Source organism: Schistocerca piceifrons, unplaced genomic scaffold (genome assembly GCF_021461385.2).
Source record: "Schistocerca piceifrons isolate TAMUIC-IGC-003096 unplaced genomic scaffold, iqSchPice1.1 HiC_scaffold_1764, whole genome shotgun sequence".
Taxonomy (NCBI): Eukaryota; Metazoa; Arthropoda; class Insecta; order Orthoptera; family Acrididae; genus Schistocerca; species Schistocerca piceifrons.
In genome coordinates, this window is record NW_025727639.1 from 253,980 (window position 1) to 272,327 (window position 18,348).

An 18,348-nucleotide genomic window follows, 5' to 3' on the forward strand; every position below is an offset into this window, starting at 1 on the left:
TAAATGTATGAAACCGCCAATTGACATCGGTAAACTCAACTTTCAATTGCAACATGTCGGTGTTTATTACCTCGAAATTAGTTACTTAGGTGACAGTGTTTTCACAAGTCCTTGTCTCACGACAGTGTTCTTACTTGCTCAGTGGCAGAAGTACGAAGCTCCAACTACAATTGAAATGCACTACCCAAGAATCGTCTGGACGGCAGTGTGGACCAATATTACTCTAAAAATTCATTCCTACGATGTGATTTCCGCCTGGTATAAAGTTGTCCACAATCTTGTTCCAACCAACGAAAAACTCAACCGCATTGGCTTAAGTGCTACTGACAACTGCCTCAAATGTGGATTGGTAGACACTCTGAGGCACAGGTTTACTTGCTGCGGGCATCAGTTCAACTGGCATTGGGTGCGGAAACGATTGGCGCTGCTCACACGTAGCACTGAAAGTCTTTATACAACTGATATCCTCCTGTGGCCTGATACACGGTTTTACCCCAAAACGAAAAACAATACTGTTATGTGGATGCTGGGTCATTTTGTCACTTACGTCATCACTAACCACGGAGAAGACAATATTACTGCCTTTACTGCTTATATGGAAACGGCATATTGGCGAAGAAACCAGTTCCCGCACATTAAAAGGGATTTTGGAAACATGTTAAAAATACTATTTGAGAAACAGGGAATTGGGTGATTCTAAAGTCAATCCACGATTACTGTTAACATTTCCACGGTGAAGTTCCCAAGTACAAGCGAACACTGAATACTATTTTCGTTATCGTTTCACCTATGGCGCTTGAAGAACCTGAAGTTTTCTTTTCTTTCTTATTCCTCATTATTTGTTTTTTGCGGGAAGAGACATTTTTTTTTTTTTCCCTTGGTTTTGAGAGAGATTTCTATTTTTCGTTGCACTTATATTACAAAGAAGACGAGGCAATGAACTCCTTGTAATCCGGAAGAACCAGTATTATTTTTGTGTACTGTTGTACGACGCCAGTGAATCTGGAGACTTTGATTTCTTTTGACTATAGCTGATGAAGCTCGCCAAGGACGGCATTCATGGAGAGCGCAAGGAAAAAAAAAAAAAAAAAAAAAAAAAAAAAAAAAGCGGTCTAAGGCGCTGGTTTAAGGCACCAGTCTCTTCGGAGGCGTGGGTTCGAATCCCACCGCTGCCAATTTTTACTTCTCGTTTTTGTGCCATTGCGGTGTGTTCTCGTGGGGTAGAACGCAGCTCCTGTGACCGCCGCGTCGCGTAGGTAGCGTGGCCGAGCGGTCTAAGGCGCTGGTTTCAGGCACCAGTCTCTTCGGAGGCGTGGGTTCGAATCCCACCGCTGCCAACGTTTTCTGTCTCGAAAACAGGAGCACTGATTTCCCGCGAAGGAAAAAGCGCAGCGTCGGTTTCTTAAACTGTCGTAGCACAGTGGTGCGTGGTGTAACAACAGGATTCACCGGCGCAGTTTCGTCTCATGATTGCTGGCGTTCGTCTCCACGAGACGCGTCCCGAGCATGCCGTTCTACGAAGTGGAAACGTTAATTTTTGCAGTTGTCGTCAAGTAGCGGGTGGGCGCTCGCCGTGTTTGTTGGAGGAGTGCTTGTGTCGCTATCCGGTGTCGTCTAGTGGCTGGGATACCTGGCTCTCGCCCAGGAGGCCTGGGTTCGATTCCCGGTACCGGAAATGCACATTTTATTGCTCCTCTTATGCGACTTGTCCCGACTTAGCTCGACTGACGCTCCGCTGACGCTTGCAGAAAACTACGTAAAATATGATTCGCGGCCACAAGTGACGGCGAGAGAGATGCGACATCTGTCCACCTCTTATCCGGGCACATACCTGCGGTCAACAGACTTGGAGGACTGCAAGACATTGCCACGGGGGTTGAATGCAGCTAACCACTCTGCTCAGTGTCCATCAGCGCGGGCACGTTCGTTTGCCAGTATACATATAATGGAGACCGCGTCTGACACAGCTGTTGCGAGACACAGTCGGCCGAGCTTTGCTGTGCACAGCCACTTGCAGTCGCGAGAGTTGAATTCCGCGGTGGCTCCGTGGCCGTGATCGTCTAGTGGTCAGGACATTGCGTTGTGGCCGCAACAACCCAGGCTCGAATCCGGGTCACGGCACTTTTTAAAGTTCTGCCTTGCTGTCGCTGCAATGACGATAGTGACCCAGTGATTGAAATCACGGTGCCCTCCTGATTTTGTGCTCATGTTCCTCAGGCTGCAGGTGGCACTACCGATTCCTTATAAACACGCGATGCCGCCGCACCAGGGCGCTGGCAGCTGCCTGTGTAGTTAATCTCTATTCGAAAAGGGCAGTCGTTCGAGGTGCGATGTTCGAGCAACCAGTCGCAGCAGATCAGGAAGCTGTGTCGTGCACTGCATTCTACAAATGCCAGGAACACTGGTGTATGTAGCGTGGCCGAGCGGTCTAAGGCGCTGGTTTAAGGCACCAGTCTCTTCGGAGGCGTGGGTTCGAATCCCACCGCTGCCAATTTTTACTTCTCGTCTTTGTGCCATTGCGGTGTGTTCTCGTGGGGTAGAACGCAGCTCCTGTGACCGCCGCGTCGCGCAGGTAGCGTGGCCGAGCGGTCTAAGGCGCTGGTTTCAGGCACCAGTCTCTTCGGAGGCGTGGGTTCGAATCCCACCGCTGCCAACGTTTTCTGTCTCGAAAACAGGAGCACTGATTTCCCGCGAAGGAAAAAGCGCAGCGTCGGTTTCTTAAACTGTCGTAGCACAGTGGTGCGTGGTGTAACAACAGGATTCACCGGCGCAGTTTCGTCTCATGATTGCTGGCGTTCGTCTCCACGAGACGCGTCCCGAGCATGCCGTTCTACGAAGTGGAAACGTTAATTTTTGCAGTTGTCGTCAAGTAGCGGGTGGGCGCTCGCCGTGTTTGTTGGAGGAGTGCTTGTGTCGTTATCCGGTGTCGTCTAGTGGCTGGGATACCTGGCTCTCGCCCAGGAGGCCTGGGTTCGATTCCCGGTACCGGAAATGCACTTTTTATTGCTCCTCTTATGCGACTTGTCCCGACTTAGCTCGACTGACGCTCCGCTGACGCTTGCAGAAAACTACGTAAAATATGATTCGCGGCCACAAGTGACGGCGAGAGAGATGCGACATCTGTCCACCTCTTATCCGGGCACATACCTGCGGTCAACAGACTTGGAGGACTGCAAGACATTGCCACGGGGGTTGAATGCAGCTAACCACTCTGCTCAGTGTCCATCAGCGCGGGCACGTTCGTTTGCCAGTATACATATAATGGAGACCGCGTCTGACACAGCTGTTGCGAGACACAGTCGGCCGAGCTTTGCTGTGCACAGCCACTTGCAGTCGCGAGAGTTGAATTCCGCGGTGGCTCCGTGGCCGTGATCGTCTAGTGGTCAGGACATTGCGTTGTGGCCGCAACAACCCAGGCTCGAATCCGGGTCACGGCACTTTTTAAAGTTCTGCCTTGCTGTCGCTGCAATGACGATAGTGACCCAGTGATTGAAATCACGGTGCCCTCCTGATTTTGTGCTCATGTTCCTCAGGCTGCAGGTGGCACTACCGATTCCTTATAAACACGCGATGCCGCCGCACCAGGGCGCTGGCAGCTGCCTGTGTAATTAATCTCTATTCGAAAAGGGCAGTCGTTCGAGGTGCGATGTTCGAGCAACCAGTCGCAGCAGATCAGGAAGCTGTGTCGTGCACTGCATTCTACAAATGCCAGGAACACTGGTGTAGGTAGCGTGGCCGAGCGGTCTAAGGCGCTGGTTTAAGGCACCAGTCTCTTCGGAGGCGTGGGTTCGAATCCCACCGCAGCCAATTTTTACTTCTCGTTTTTGTGCCATTGCGGTGTGTTCTCGTGGGGTAGAACGCAGCTCCTGTGACCGCCGCGTCGCGTAGGTAGCGTGGCCGAGCGGTCTAAGGCGCTGGTTTCAGGCACCAGTCTCTTCGGAGGCGTGGGTTCGAATCCCACCGCTGCCAACGTTTTCTGTCTCGAAAACAGGAGCACTGATTTCCCGCGAAGGAAAAAGCGCAGGGTCGGTTTCTTAAACTGTCGTAGCACAGTGGTGCGTGGTGTAACAACAGGATTCACCGGCGCAGTTTCGTCTCATGATTGCTGGCGTTCGTCTCCACGAGACGCGTCCCGAGCATGCCGTTCTACGAAGTGGAAACGTTAATTTTTGCAGTTGTCGTCAAGTAGCGGGTGGGCGCTCGCCGTGTTTGTTGGAGGAGTGCTTGTGTCGTTATCCGGTGTCGTCTAGTGGCTGGGATACCTGGCTCTCGCCCAGGAGGCCTGGGTTCGATTCCCGGTACCGGAAATGCACTTTTTATTGCTCCTCTTATGCGACTTGTCCCGACTTAGCTCGACTGACGCTCCGCTGACGCTTGCAGAAAACTACGTAAAATATGATTCGCGGCCACAAGTGACGGCGAGAGAGATGCGACATCTGTCCACCTCTTATCCGGGCACATACCTGCGGTCAACAGACTTGGAGGACTGCAAGACATTGCCACGGGGGTTGAATGCAGCTAACCACTCTGCTCAGTGTCCATCAGCGCGGGCACGTTCGTTTGCCAGTATACATATAATGGAGACCGCGTCTGACACAGCTGTTGCGAGACACAGTCGGCCGAGCTTTGCTGTGCACAGCCACTTGCAGTCGCGAGAGTTGAATTCCGCGGTGGCTCCGTGGCCGTGATCGTCTAGTGGTCAGGACATTGCGTTGTGGCCGCAACAACCCAGGCTCGAATCCGGGTCACGCCACTTTTTAAAGTTCTGCCTTGCTGTCGCTGCAATGACGATAGTGACCCAGTGATTGAAATCACGGTGCCCTCCTGATTTTGTGCTCATGTTCCTCAGGCTGCAGGTGGCACTACCGATTCCTTATAAACACGCGATGCCGCCGCACCAGGGCGCTGGCAGCTGCCTGTGTAGTTAATCTCTATTCGAAAAGGGCAGTCGTTCGAGGTGCGATGTTCGAGCAACCAGTCGCAGCAGATCAGGAAGCTGTGTCGTGCACTGCATTCTACAAATGCCAGGAACACTGGTGTAGGTAGCGTGGCCGAGCGGTCTAAGGCGCTGGTTTAAGGCACCAGTCTCTTCGGAGGCGTGGGTTCGAATCCCACCGCTGCCAATTTTTACTTCTCGTCTTTGTGCCATTGCGGTGTGTTCTCGTGGGGTAGAACGCAGCTCCTGTGACCGCCGCGTCGCGCAGGTAGCGTGGCCGAGCGGTCTAAGGCGCTGGTTTCAGGCACCAGTCTCTTCGGAGGCGTGGGTTCGAATCCCACCGCTGCCAACGTTTTCTGTCTCGAAAACAGGAGCACTGATTTCCCGCGAAGGAAAAAGCGCAGCGTCGGTTTCTTAAACTGTCGTAGCACAGTGGTGCGTGGTGTAACAACAGGATTCACCGGCGCAGTTTCGTCTCATGATTGCTGGCGTTCGTCTCCACGAGACGCGTCCCGAGCATGCCGTTCTACGAAGTGGAAACGTTAATTTTTGCAGTTGTCGTCAAGTAGCGGGTGGGCGCTCGCCGTGTTTGTTGGAGGAGTGCTTGTGTCGTTATCCGGTGTCGTCTAGTGGCTGGGATACCTGGCTCTCGCCCAGGAGGCCTGGGTTCGATTCCCGGTACCGGAAATGCACTTTTTATTGCTCCTCTTATGCGACTTGTCCCGACTTAGCTCGACTGACGCTCCGCTGACGCTTGCAGAAAACTACGTAAAATATGATTCGCGGCCACAAGTGACGGCGAGAGAGATGCGACATCTGTCCACCTCTTATCCGGGCACATACCTGCGGTCAACAGACTTGGAGGACTGCAAGACATTGCCACGGGGGTTGAATGCAGCTAACCACTCTGCTCAGTGTCCATCAGCGCGGGCACGTTCGTTTGCCAGTATACATATAATGGAGACCGCGTCTGACACAGCTGTTGCGAGACACAGTCGGCCGAGCTTTGCTGTGCACAGCCACTTGCAGTCGCGAGAGTTGAATTCCGCGGTGGCTCCGTGGCCGTGATCGTCTAGTGGTCAGGACATTGCGTTGTGGCCGCAACAACCCAGGCTCGAATCCGGGTCACGGCACTTTTTAAAGTTCTGCCTTGCTGTCGCTGCAATGACGATAGTGACCCAGTGATTGAAATCACGGTGCCCTCCTGATTTTGTGCTCATGTTCCTCAGGCTGCAGGTGGCACTACCGATTCCTTATAAACACGCGATGCCGCCGCACCAGGGCGCTGGCAGCTGCCTGTGTAATTAATCTCTATTCGAAAAGGGCAGTCGTTCGAGGTGCGATGTTCGAGCAACCAGTCGCAGCAGATCAGGAAGCTGTGTCGTGCACTGCATTCTACAAATGCCAGGAACACTGGTGTAGGTAGCGTGGCCGAGCGGTCTAAGGCGCTGGTTTAAGGCACCAGTCTCTTCGGAGGCGTGGGTTCGAATCCCACCGCAGCCAATTTTTACTTCTCGTTTTTGTGCCATTGCGGTGTGTTCTCGTGGGGTAGAACGCAGCTCCTGTGACCGCCGCGTCGCGTAGGTAGCGTGGCCGAGCGGTCTAAGGCGCTGGTTTCAGGCACCAGTCTCTTCGGAGGCGTGGGTTCGAATCCCACCGCTGCCAACGTTTTCTGTCTCGAAAACAGGAGCACTGATTTCCCGCGAAGGAAAAAGCGCAGCGTCGGTTTCTTAAACTGTCGTAGCACAGTGGTGCGTGGTGTAACAACAGGATTCACCGGCGCAGTTTCGTCTCATGATTGCTGGCGTTCGTCTCCACGAGACGCGTCCCGAGCATGCCGTTCTACGAAGTGGAAACGTTAATTTTTGCAGTTGTCGTCAAGTAGCGGGTGGGCGCTCGCCGTGTTTGTTGGAGGAGTGCTTGTGTCGTTATCCGGTGTCGTCTAGTGGCTGGGATACCTGGCTCTCGCCCAGGAGGCCTGGGTTCGATTCCCGGTACCGGAAATGCACTTTTTATTGCTCCTCTTATGCGACTTGTCCCGACTTAGCTCGACTGACGCTCCGCTGACGCTTGCAGAAAACTACGTAAAATATGATTCGCGGCCACAAGTGACGGCGAGAGAGATGCGACATCTGTCCACCTCTTATCCGGGCACATACCTGCGGTCAACAGACTTGGAGGACTGCAAGACATTGCCACGGGGGTTGAATGCAGCTAACCACTCTGCTCAGTGTCCATCAGCGCGGGCACGTTCGTTTGCCAGTATACATATAATGGAGACCGCGTCTGACACAGCTGTTGCGAGACACAGTCGGCCGAGCTTTGCTGTGCACAGCCACTTGCAGTCGCGAGAGTTGAATTCCGCGGTGGCTCCGTGGCCGTGATCGTCTAGTGGTCAGGACATTGCGTTGTGGCCGCAACAACCCAGGCTCGAATCCGGGTCACGCCACTTTTTAAAGTTCTGCCTTGCTGTCGCTGCAATGACGATAGTGACCCAGTGATTGAAATCACGGTGCCCTCCTGATTTTGTGCTCATGTTCCTCAGGCTGCAGGTGGCACTACCGATTCCTTATAAACACGCGATGCCGCCGCACCAGGGCGCTGGCAGCTGCCTGTGTAGTTAATCTCTATTCGAAAAGGGCAGTCGTTCGAGGTGCGATGTTCGAGCAACCAGTCGCAGCAGATCAGGAAGCTGTGTCGTGCACTGCATTCTACAAATGCCAGGAACACTGGTGTAGGTAGCGTGGCCGAGCGGTCTAAGGCGCTGGTTTAAGGCACCAGTCTCTTCGGAGGCGTGGGTTCGAATCCCACCGCTGCCAATTTTTACTTCTCGTCTTTGTGCCATTGCGGTGTGTTCTCGTGGGGTAGAACGCAGCTCCTGTGACCGCCGCGTCGCGCAGGTAGCGTGGCCGAGCGGTCTAAGGCGCTGGTTTCAGGCACCAGTCTCTTCGGAGGCGTGGGTTCGAATCCCACCGCTGCCAACGTTTTCTGTCTCGAAAACAGGAGCACTGATTTCCCGCGAAGGAAAAAGCGCAGCGTCGGTTTCTTAAACTGTCGTAGCACAGTGGTGCGTGGTGTAACAACAGGATTCACCGGCGCAGTTTCGTCTCATGATTGCTGGCGTTCGTCTCCACGAGACGCGTCCCGAGCATGCCGTTCTACGAAGTGGAAACGTTAATTTTTGCAGTTGTCGTCAAGTAGCGGGTGGGCGCTCGCCGTGTTTGTTGGAGGAGTGCTTGTGTCGTTATCCGGTGTCGTCTAGTGGCTGGGATACCTGGCTCTCGCCCAGGAGGCCTGGGTTCGATTCCCGGTACCGGAAATGCACTTTTTATTGCTCCTCTTATGCGACTTGTCCCGACTTAGCTCGACTGACGCTCCGCTGACGCTTGCAGAAAACTACGTAAAATATGATTCGCGGCCACAAGTGACGGCGAGAGAGATGCGACATCTGTCCACCTCTTATCCGGGCACATACCTGCGGTCAACAGACTTGGAGGACTGCAAGACATTGCCACGGGGGTTGAATGCAGCTAACCACTCTGCTCAGTGTCCATCAGCGCGGGCACGTTCGTTTGCCAGTATACATATAATGGAGACCGCGTCTGACACAGCTGTTGCGAGACACAGTCGGCCGAGCTTTGCTGTGCACAGCCACTTGCAGTCGCGAGAGTTGAATTCCGCGGTGGCTCCGTGGCCGTGATCGTCTAGTGGTCAGGACATTGCGTTGTGGCCGCAACAACCCAGGCTCGAATCCGGGTCACGCCACTTTTTAAAGTTCTGCCTTGCTGTCGCTGCAATGACGATAGTGACCCAGTGATTGAAATCACGGTGCCCTCCTGATTTTGTGCTCATGTTCCTCAGGCTGCAGGTGGCACTACCGATTCCTTATAAACACGCGATGCCGCCGCACCAGGGCGCTGGCAGCTGCCTGTGTAATTAATCTCTATTCGAAAAGGGCAGTCGTTCGAGGTGCGATGTTCGAGCAACCAGTCGCAGCAGATCAGGAAGCTGTGTCGTGCACTGCATTCTACAAATGCCAGGAACACTGGTGTAGGTAGCGTGGCCGAGCGGTCTAGGGCGCTGGTTTAAGGCACCAGTCTCTTCGGAGGCGTGGGTTCGAATCCCACCGCTGCCAATTTTTACTTCTCGTTTTTGTGCCATTGCGGTGTGTTCTCGTGGGGTAGAACGCAGCTCCTGTGACCGCCGCGTCGCGTAGGTAGCGTGGCCGAGCGGTCTAAGGCGCTGGTTTCAGGCACCAGTCTCTTCGGAGGCGTGGGTTCGAATCCCACCGCTGCCAACGTTTTCTGTCTCGAAAACAGGAGCACTGATTTCCCGCGAAGGAAAAAGCGCAGCGTCGGTTTCTTAAACTGTCGTAGCACAGTGGTGCGTGGTGTAACAACAGGATTCACCGGCGCAGTTTCGTCTCATGATTGCTGGCGTTCGTCTCCACGAGACGCGTCCCGAGCATGCCGTTCTACGAAGTGGAAACGTTAATTTTTGCAGTTGTCGTCAAGTAGCGGGTGGGCGCTCGCCGTGTTTGTTGGAGGAGTGCTTGTGTCGTTATCCGGTGTCGTCTAGTGGCTGGGATACCTGGCTCTCGCCCAGGAGGCCTGGGTTCGATTCCCGGTACCGGAAATGCACATTTTATTGCTCCTCTTATGCGACTTGTCCCGACTTAGCTCGACTGACGCTCCGCTGACGCTTGCAGAAAACTACGTAAAATATGATTCGCGGCCACAAGTGACGGCGAGAGAGATGCGACATCTGTCCACCTCTTATCCGGGCACATACCTGCGGTCAACAGACTTGGAGGACTGCAAGACATTGCCACGGGGGTTGAATGCAGCTAACCACTCTGCTCAGTGTCCATCAGCGCGGGCACGTTCGTTTGCCAGTATACATATAATGGAGACCGCGTCTGACACAGCTGTTGCGAGACACAGTCGGCCGAGCTTTGCTGTGCACAGCCACTTGCAGTCGCGAGAGTTGAATTCCGCGGTGGCTCCGTGGCCGTGATCGTCTAGTGGTCAGGACATTGCGTTGTGGCCGCAACAACCCAGGCTCGAATCCGGGTCACGCCACTTTTTAAAGTTCTGCCTTGCTGTCGCTGCAATGACGATAGTGACCCAGTGATTGAAATCACGGTGCCCTCCTGATTTTGTGCTCATGTTCCTCAGGCTGCAGGTGGCACTACCGATTCCTTATAAACACGCGATGCCGCCGCACCAGGGCGCTGGCAGCTGCCTGTGTAGTTAATCTCTATTCGAAAAGGGCAGTCGTTCGAGGTGCGATGTTCGAGCAACCAGTCGCAGCAGATCAGGAAGCTGTGTCGTGCACTGCATTCTACAAATGCCAGGAACACTGGTGTAGGTAGCGTGGCCGAGCGGTCTAAGGCGCTGGTTTAAGGCACCAGTCTCTTCGGAGGCGTGGGTTCGAATCCCACCGCTGCCAATTTTTACTTCTCGTCTTTGTGCCATTGCGGTGTGTTCTCGTGGGGTAGAACGCAGCTCCTGTGACCGCCGCGTCGCGCAGGTAGCGTGGCCGAGCGGTCTAAGGCGCTGGTTTCAGGCACCAGTCTCTTCGGAGGCGTGGGTTCGAATCCCACCGCTGCCAACGTTTTCTGTCTCGAAAACAGGAGCACTGATTTCCCGCGAAGGAAAAAGCGCAGCGTCGGTTTCTTAAACTGTCGTAGCACAGTGGTGCGTGGTGTAACAACAGGATTCACCGGCGCAGTTTCGTCTCATGATTGCTGGCGTTCGTCTCCACGAGACGCGTCCCGAGCATGCCGTTCTACGAAGTGGAAACGTTAATTTTTGCAGTTGTCGTCAAGTAGCGGGTGGGCGCTCGCCGTGTTTGTTGGAGGAGTGCTTGTGTCGTTATCCGGTGTCGTCTAGTGGCTGGGATACCTGGCTCTCGCCCAGGAGGCCTGGGTTCGATTCCCGGTACCGGAAATGCACTTTTTATTGCTCCTCTTATGCGACTTGTCCCGACTTAGCTCGACTGACGCTCCGCTGACGCTTGCAGAAAACTACGTAAAATATGATTCGCGGCCACAAGTGACGGCGAGAGAGATGCGACATCTGTCCACCTCTTATCCGGGCACATACCTGCGGTCAACAGACTTGGAGGACTGCAAGACATTGCCACGGGGGTTGAATGCAGCTAACCACTCTGCTCAGTGTCCATCAGCGCGGGCACGTTCGTTTGCCAGTATACATATAATGGAGACCGCGTCTGACACAGCTGTTGCGAGACACAGTCGGCCGAGCTTTGCTGTGCACAGCCACTTGCAGTCGCGAGAGTTGAATTCCGCGGTGGCTCCGTGGCCGTGATCGTCTAGTGGTCAGGACATTGCGTTGTGGCCGCAACAACCCAGGCTCGAATCCGGGTCACGGCACTTTTTAAAGTTCTGCCTTGCTGTCGCTGCAATGACGATAGTGACCCAGTGATTGAAATCACGGTGCCCTCCTGATTTTGTGCTCATGTTCCTCAGGCTGCAGGTGGCACTACCGATTCCTTATAAACACGCGATGCCGCCGCACCAGGGCGCTGGCAGCTGCCTGTGTAATTAATCTCTATTCGAAAAGGGCAGTCGTTCGAGGTGCGATGTTCGAGCAACCAGTCGCAGCAGATCAGGAAGCTGTGTCGTGCACTGCATTCTACAAATGCCAGGAACACTGGTGTAGGTAGCGTGGCCGATCATTTCTGGCTCTAGCTGCCGACGCGTACGGACGTGCCGCCGTTTGCTGCGCGTAGTCAGTGCTTCGCCAGTGTTTACATTTGCGTTTCGGTGTCCTTGTTTTTTGTGATTTTTCTTCGTGTGTAACTTGTGATTATTCTGCCTACTGTGTTCTGTTGTGTGTTTTCTACCTACGTTCATTTATCGTTTGTGGAGTTTTCGGTAATTACCGGAATCTCCCCTTGATTTCTGCATACCATGGCTACAACTGTGAGGAAGAATACGCTGGTTTTTGCGTTCGCCAAGGACACACGACGTGTTCAGCCGACTGCTCTGGAAATTCATGATTGGCTCGATCAGGTACTTGGCATTAATTCTGATATGGTGCATACCACTCAGCTAGACACTGACAACTACTGTGTTTTCGTAAAATTTTTGAGCCCCGTTTCGGTGGATAAGATTATTGGAAAATTCGGGTATCATGTAGAATTTTTGCATAGAGACGGCACTACAAGTAAAGTAGCTATTAGGAGAGCTGATGCTCTTTATAGATCTGTGCGGGTGTTAAATTTACCTATCGAGATAGATAATGAGAAAATCAAGGTTGCCCTGTCTCAATATGGTGAGGTTAAGGATATAGTTAACGAACGGTGGTCGAAGCAATTTAAAATTCAGAGCTTCAATGGTATTCGTTCGGTAGAGATGGAAGTAAAGTCTAATATCCCATCTCATATAACTGTTGACGGGCATAAAGCCCACGTGATTTATACTGGTCAAACCCCTACGTGCCATATATGCAATGAATCGGGTCATTTAAGGCAGGACTGTCCTCGTCGTGTTTTTGTACTAAAAACGAATTTAGTCCAACGGCGCAAGATGACCTTGAGCGAAGTTTTGGCAACTGATAATACAGCCAAACAGGGTGAGGGTTCGGATCCTGTACCTAGTTCTGGAAATATTGCTGTTGATGGTAGTGATTTTCCACCCCTGGTACCACGCTTGAATTGTGATTCTTCTGCCCGAGAGTTGGACGTACTAAACAAGAAACGACCACTTGAACATACAGATGATCAATCCGATGATGAAACCTCCCGACAATCTCCTGCTGTACGTAAACAGAAAGCTAGCGATGAAACTCTGCCTGTGCCCCAAGGCGAAATGCAAGTGGATTTAATCACAGTTTCTGATACGTCCCGCTCGTTGCCAGAAAATGAAACGGCCGCCTCCGACAGCGATAAAGTAGAAGTCCCCGAGGCAGTGACAACTTGCCCAGCTGTAAACAGCGATAATCAGCTGTTTACAGACGGGAAGTTCGCGGAAGCGGTAGAACAACAACACCGCGACACCGCAACAGCACAACAACCGGCACCAGAGTGTAAACAAGAGGAAGTGTTTACTCCTGAACCGGAAAATAAGCAAACACCGTCGCAAGCATCACAACACACGAAGGTAGCATGTAAACAGCAGGCAGTGTTTACAAACCAGATCTCTCGCGACACTGTTGCTGAAGCGGCCACGCCGAGTGCTGCCACAACAAAATCAGGTCAGAGTTTTCAGGGCGTCCACCGCCGTACGCTAAAACCACAACCGAATCTTACTGTTTCTCGCACCCAACCCAAACAAAAAGCCGACAAGTCAGATGTGAAATCGCAGAAAAATATACGATATGACATTGTCAGAGAAGGTGCTCCAGATGAGCCTCCTGATACACTCAATGTCGAACAGCCCCTCAGTACTAAGGTACGGGATGACAATGGAAGACAAGCTAACGTTTAGCAACCGTGTTACGAGGAATAATGCAGAATTCTAAACGACTGTAGTTCTAAAACGGATTTCAGCATACCAAAAGTATAACAGTTTTTGACCAAGGTTTTAGGTGGCCAATAGCCAGTTACAGATGCAAGCATACACTATCACAACGATAAATATAAATAAAATTCGAACCTCATTAAAGCTAGCTGCTCTCAAGGAATTTTTGTATGACTCTGGAACCGATATCGCGTTGCTACAGGAGGTTGTAACGACGTCTCTTGCAATACCAGGATATACCGCCATTGTTAACGTATCTTGTGAAACACATACAGGAACAGCGGTTCTGCTCAGGGAAGGAATTCCCGTGTCTCAAGTAGAGCGTTTGGAATCTGGAAGGGCCATTAGTATAAACGTTTTAGGTACCACATTGATTAACTTATATGCGCCCTCAGGAAATAGTAATAGACAGGACAGGGCAGCATTTTATAAAGAGGAAATTATATATTTATTACGTCGAAACCCAAACAGTTTTATAATGGGCGGTGATTTTAACTGTGTGTTAAATCGTAAGGATCAACAACCACACTTTAACGGTTCGTTGGAACTTAAACGCCTAGTAACCGACTTAAAACTTAAGGACGCATGGGAACTAAAATATCCCACGAATGTTGAATATACGTATATAACACAGACTTCGCGTAGTAGAATAGACAGAATTTATGTTTCCCAAAACTTAGAACGATCTCTCCTTAATTCCGAAATCGTACCTGTATATTTTAGTGACCACTGCAGTATGAAGGCGTGCATTAATTTAGCTCCACAGCCGATTAAGATTTTTAGGAACCAGTGGCATCTAAATGTCTCTCTCTTAAAAGAGCAAGATTTGGCAGACGCAGTATCAGAAGCGTGGACCTTATGTCTGCGATCGATCGACAGGCACCCCACAGTATTAGATTGGTGGATTCAGGTTGCAAAACCGAGACTGAGAAAAGTGTGTATCAGATACAGCAGAGAAAGAGCGCAGGAGTTAAAAAACAGTATGGAATTCTATTACAGATTGTTGCGGGACCTCTATGCACAGGCAAACGTGTCAACCATTAGATTACACGACATCAAACACACTAAAGCGAAATTACTCGCCTTTAAAAGACAGCAGATGGAAGGCTTAAAACTGAAGTCAAAGGCGAAGTCGGTGGTAGATGATGAAACAACATCCTTATATCATCTGCTTCGGCATGCAAAGAATAGGCGACGAACTGTCATTAGTGAAATTAAAACATCCAATGGGACTACACTCACGTCTCAGAAGGAGATTCTCCATGCAGTATACCAATACTACCACGAGTTATATTCTTCCAGCCCACCTCACGAGGGGTCTCTGCAAGAGGTTCTCAGTGTTTTATCCCCACAATTGACGAGTTCTGAAAACGACGAAATCCTTTCTGAAGTCAGTAAGGAAGAGGTTCGTGAGATAATAACCAAGTCCCCGTTAAATAAATCTGCTGGACCCGACGGACTGCCTGTAGAATTTTACTTAAAATTCTGGTTTTTAATTGGTGACACTTTTACATGCATTGTCAATGAGATTTTTAACGAGCAGACGGTACCTGAAGATTTTAAAGCTAGCAAAATTGTACTTATACCGAAAAACAGAGGAACGAAAAGTTTAAACAATTACCGCCCTATTTCACTTTTAAACTCTGACTACAAAATAGTATGCAGGATTTTAAAAAAGAGACTTTCCCCTCTGACCGACAAATTAATTAGTCAACATCAGTCATGTGCAGCAAATAGAAGTATTTTTAATACAATTTCTGAATATAGAGACATCATCGCCTTAGCATCAGTTTCCAATATCAAATGTGCTCTACTCTTTATAGATTTTAATAAGGCCTTCGACTCGGTGAATCACCGTTTCCTGTTTGAGGTACTGACAAAAATGGGATTCGTCCACAAAACTGTTAATGTTTTAAAAAACATTGCTACTGGTCTGCACGCTAAATTAGCCGTCAACTGTCAGCTGTCGCGGCAAATTCCAATAAACCGCGGCATCCCACAGGGAAGTCCCTTATCTATGTTTTTGTTTGTTGTGTCGTTAGAGCCCTTTTTACGAAGTGTTCATGAAAGGTTAAAGGGCATAACTATAACTGGCAGGAAAACTGTAGTGCGAGCCTATGCTGACGATGTTGGTGTCGTCATAAGAGGGCAAGATGATGTACTTCGACTAGGGGCCATTCTTCAAACTTACTGCCGCGCATCGGGTGCGACAAAGAACGAAAATAAAAGTACAATCTTGGGAATGCGGGGTTTTGACCGGATACACATCGATTGGGCGAAGTCAGTTACCACCCACAAAACCCTGGGGACAATCCTGACGGCATGTCCCATGAGGATGACAGCCCTCAACTGGAAAGAGGTTTCCACAAAGATTCAAGGCGGCCTCATTGAGAACACACAACGACTTATGAACCAGGTTCAGAGGGTCAAGTTCATTAACTTATGCATTCTCTCAAAGGCATTCTATATGGCACAAGTTTTTCCCTTGCCGAAGTTGATAGCTCAGAAAATAATGTCGAGAGTGGCAAATTTCTTATGGAAGGGGGAAATCTACAGGGTTAACCTAAAAACTGCGACCTTACATCCTAGAAATGGAGGCCTCGGTCTGGTGGACATACGTAATAAAGCTTCTGCGCTTTTCATAAAACGGTCTTTAAGCATATTTCACGCCAACCCAGGCAGTATTACTACACAATTGTTTCAATGTGTCCAACCAGAAAGCCTTCAGCCACCGGCAGACGTACAAAAGATTAATCCCCGACTGCGATACGTTAGAATCTTGTACACAGAATTGAGCTATGTTAACGAGAAACTCAGAACTTCACTGCACATTGCAGCCCGAGATATCATGAGAGAAAGACAACAATACGAAGGCAAAAATAAAATTGCCACGAAATATCTGAATTACAACTGGGATGCAATTTGGGAGAATATTAGTTTTAACGGACTCAATTCACATGTGGTAACGGCATGGTACAAAGCCGTCAATGATATTGTCAGCACCAACGAACGGCTTTATAAAATTGGGAAAGCTGAAACCCCCTTATGTCGGACATGTAAACTGGTTGACACCGTGATTCATAGATTCACGTGTGGTGGAAATTTCAACAACTGGATTTGGCTCAGGAAAAGTCTTGCACTACTGCAACGAACGTCACCCAATTCTATTACTCCTATGATGCTTCTCAGACCTGAAATTAAGTATTACCCCAAAACCAAAAATAATGCAATACATTGGTTAATGGGACAGTTTGTCCACTACATTCTCAATAAAATAGGTGGTGACGATGAAACGGAATTCAAGCTTTTTATGAAAATGGAGTACAGTAAAGTTAAGCACTATGCAGACCACAGGAAAATGTATGGAAACATGTTGATCATTTTATTTGAAAGAATAGGTGTTGGTTAAAAAGCACAGTCTAACAATAAAGTTACTATTTTCGGGGTACTGAAGGAATGAAGTATGAGATCTACGTTCAAGCTGAAGGCAATGCCTCTTCTTTTATCCATTTCTGTTATGTCGGTCCCCCCAATATGTGTCTCATAAATGCTGGAGGTATATTGAGGTAAAATAACATGTTTCCTACTCGAATGATTGTTGAATGATCACTCGAATGACAGCCTTCCAATGAGATCTCCACCCAGACGTCGTACAAACAGTGCTCCGCACCATAATAAAAAGAGCAGGCAAAGACCACACACGACTACAACCGCTTTTCTATAACATGTAAAATGTACTGAAGGAGCCATTCGGTGGGAGTAATGGCGGGGGCATCGTGGCCAGGCCTCGAGTTCTTTGACCCCTGCCCTCTTTGTCCCCGTCATGGGCCTACTGATGGCTTCCAAAAAGACGCAAAAACAAACCAAGCGGTCTCTGGCAAAAAACGGAATAAAAAAGAAGAAAAAAAAAAAAAAAAAAAGTGGCAGAGCGCTGGTCTAGTAAACCAGAGGTCGTGATAAAAAAAAAAAAAAAAAAAAAAAGCGGTCTAAGGCGCTGGTTTAAGGCACCAGTCTCTTCGGAGGCGTGGGTTCGAATCCCACCGCAGCCAATTTTTACTTCTCGTTTTTGTGCCATTGCGGTGTGTTCTCGTGGGGTAGAACGCAGCTCCTGTGACCGCCGCGTCGCGTAGGTAGCGTGGCCGAGCGGTCTAAGGCGCTGGTTTCAGGCACCAGTCTCTTCGGAGGCGTGGGTTCGAATCCCACCGCTGCCAACGTTTTCTGTCTCGAAAACAGGAGCACTGATTTCCCGCGAAGGAAAAAGCGCAGCGTCGGTTTCTTAAACTGTCGTAGCACAGTGGTGCGTGGTGTAACAACAGGATTCACCGGCGCAGTTTCGTCTCATGATTGCTGGCGTTCGTCTCCACGAGACGCGTCCCGAGCATGCCGTTCTACGAAGTGGAAACGTTAATTTTTGCAGTTGTCGTCAAGTAGCGGGTGGGCGCTCGCCGTGTTTGTTGGAGGAGTGCTTGTGTCGTTATCCGGTGTCGTCTAGTGGCTGGGATACCTGGCTCTCGCCCAGGAGGCCTGGGTTCGATTCCCGGTACCGGAAATGCACTTTTTATTGCTCCTCTTATGCGACTTGTCCCGACTTAGCTCGACTGACGCTCCGCTGACGCTTGCAGAAAACTACGTAAAATATGATTCGCGGCCACAAGTGACGGCGAGAGAGATGCGACATCTGTCCACCTCTTATCCGGGCACATACCTGCGGTCAACAGACTTGGAGGACTGCAAGACATTGCCACGGGGGTTGAATGCAGCTAACCACTCTGCTCAGTGTCCATCAGCGCGGGCACGTTCGTTTGCCAGTATACATATAATGGAGACCGCGTCTGACACAGCTGTTGCGAGACACAGTCGGCCGAGCTTTGCTGTGCACAGCCACTTGCAGTCGCGAGAGTTGAATTCCGCGGTGGCTCCGTGG

At 50.5% G+C, this 18,348-nt stretch overlaps 25 non-coding genes across 25 annotated transcripts; all 25 read left to right on the plus strand.

Moving 5' to 3' along the window:
• The first annotated feature begins 1,255 nt into the window (after positions 1–1,255).
• On the plus strand, positions 1,256–1,337 carry Trnal-cag. The gene has a single exon. It is a non-coding gene; the product is annotated as a tRNA-Leu (tRNA).
• Positions 1,338–1,603: 266 nt separating this feature from the next.
• Trnae-cuc lies at positions 1,604–1,675 on the plus strand. Its single transcript has one exon. It is a non-coding gene; the product is annotated as a tRNA-Glu (tRNA).
• A 734-nt stretch (positions 1,676–2,409) lies between these two features.
• Positions 2,410–2,491, plus strand: Trnal-aag. Its single transcript has one exon. It is a non-coding gene; the product is annotated as a tRNA-Leu (tRNA).
• An 80-nt stretch (positions 2,492–2,571) lies between these two features.
• On the plus strand, positions 2,572–2,653 carry Trnal-cag. Its single transcript has one exon. It is a non-coding gene; the product is annotated as a tRNA-Leu (tRNA).
• Positions 2,654–2,919: 266 nt separating this feature from the next.
• Trnae-cuc lies at positions 2,920–2,991 on the plus strand. The gene has a single exon. It is a non-coding gene; the product is annotated as a tRNA-Glu (tRNA).
• Positions 2,992–3,725: 734 nt separating this feature from the next.
• Trnal-aag lies at positions 3,726–3,807 on the plus strand. Its single transcript has one exon. It is a non-coding gene; the product is annotated as a tRNA-Leu (tRNA).
• Positions 3,808–3,887: 80 nt separating this feature from the next.
• On the plus strand, positions 3,888–3,969 carry Trnal-cag. The gene has a single exon. It is a non-coding gene; the product is annotated as a tRNA-Leu (tRNA).
• Positions 3,970–4,235: 266 nt separating this feature from the next.
• Trnae-cuc lies at positions 4,236–4,307 on the plus strand. Its single transcript has one exon. It is a non-coding gene; the product is annotated as a tRNA-Glu (tRNA).
• A 734-nt stretch (positions 4,308–5,041) lies between these two features.
• Positions 5,042–5,123, plus strand: Trnal-aag. Its single transcript has one exon. It is a non-coding gene; the product is annotated as a tRNA-Leu (tRNA).
• An 80-nt stretch (positions 5,124–5,203) lies between these two features.
• Trnal-cag lies at positions 5,204–5,285 on the plus strand. The gene has a single exon. It is a non-coding gene; the product is annotated as a tRNA-Leu (tRNA).
• Positions 5,286–5,551: 266 nt separating this feature from the next.
• On the plus strand, positions 5,552–5,623 carry Trnae-cuc. Its single transcript has one exon. It is a non-coding gene; the product is annotated as a tRNA-Glu (tRNA).
• A 734-nt stretch (positions 5,624–6,357) lies between these two features.
• Trnal-aag lies at positions 6,358–6,439 on the plus strand. Its single transcript has one exon. It is a non-coding gene; the product is annotated as a tRNA-Leu (tRNA).
• An 80-nt stretch (positions 6,440–6,519) lies between these two features.
• Trnal-cag lies at positions 6,520–6,601 on the plus strand. Its single transcript has one exon. It is a non-coding gene; the product is annotated as a tRNA-Leu (tRNA).
• A 266-nt stretch (positions 6,602–6,867) lies between these two features.
• Positions 6,868–6,939, plus strand: Trnae-cuc. The gene has a single exon. It is a non-coding gene; the product is annotated as a tRNA-Glu (tRNA).
• A 734-nt stretch (positions 6,940–7,673) lies between these two features.
• On the plus strand, positions 7,674–7,755 carry Trnal-aag. The gene has a single exon. It is a non-coding gene; the product is annotated as a tRNA-Leu (tRNA).
• An 80-nt stretch (positions 7,756–7,835) lies between these two features.
• On the plus strand, positions 7,836–7,917 carry Trnal-cag. Its single transcript has one exon. It is a non-coding gene; the product is annotated as a tRNA-Leu (tRNA).
• Positions 7,918–8,183: 266 nt separating this feature from the next.
• On the plus strand, positions 8,184–8,255 carry Trnae-cuc. The gene has a single exon. It is a non-coding gene; the product is annotated as a tRNA-Glu (tRNA).
• Positions 8,256–8,989: 734 nt separating this feature from the next.
• Trnal-aag lies at positions 8,990–9,071 on the plus strand. The gene has a single exon. It is a non-coding gene; the product is annotated as a tRNA-Leu (tRNA).
• An 80-nt stretch (positions 9,072–9,151) lies between these two features.
• On the plus strand, positions 9,152–9,233 carry Trnal-cag. Its single transcript has one exon. It is a non-coding gene; the product is annotated as a tRNA-Leu (tRNA).
• Positions 9,234–9,499: 266 nt separating this feature from the next.
• Positions 9,500–9,571, plus strand: Trnae-cuc. The gene has a single exon. It is a non-coding gene; the product is annotated as a tRNA-Glu (tRNA).
• Positions 9,572–10,305: 734 nt separating this feature from the next.
• Positions 10,306–10,387, plus strand: Trnal-aag. Its single transcript has one exon. It is a non-coding gene; the product is annotated as a tRNA-Leu (tRNA).
• An 80-nt stretch (positions 10,388–10,467) lies between these two features.
• Positions 10,468–10,549, plus strand: Trnal-cag. Its single transcript has one exon. It is a non-coding gene; the product is annotated as a tRNA-Leu (tRNA).
• A 266-nt stretch (positions 10,550–10,815) lies between these two features.
• On the plus strand, positions 10,816–10,887 carry Trnae-cuc. The gene has a single exon. It is a non-coding gene; the product is annotated as a tRNA-Glu (tRNA).
• A 6,666-nt stretch (positions 10,888–17,553) lies between these two features.
• On the plus strand, positions 17,554–17,635 carry Trnal-cag. Its single transcript has one exon. It is a non-coding gene; the product is annotated as a tRNA-Leu (tRNA).
• A 266-nt stretch (positions 17,636–17,901) lies between these two features.
• Trnae-cuc lies at positions 17,902–17,973 on the plus strand. The gene has a single exon. It is a non-coding gene; the product is annotated as a tRNA-Glu (tRNA).
• Positions 17,974–18,348: the final 375 nt, after the last annotated feature.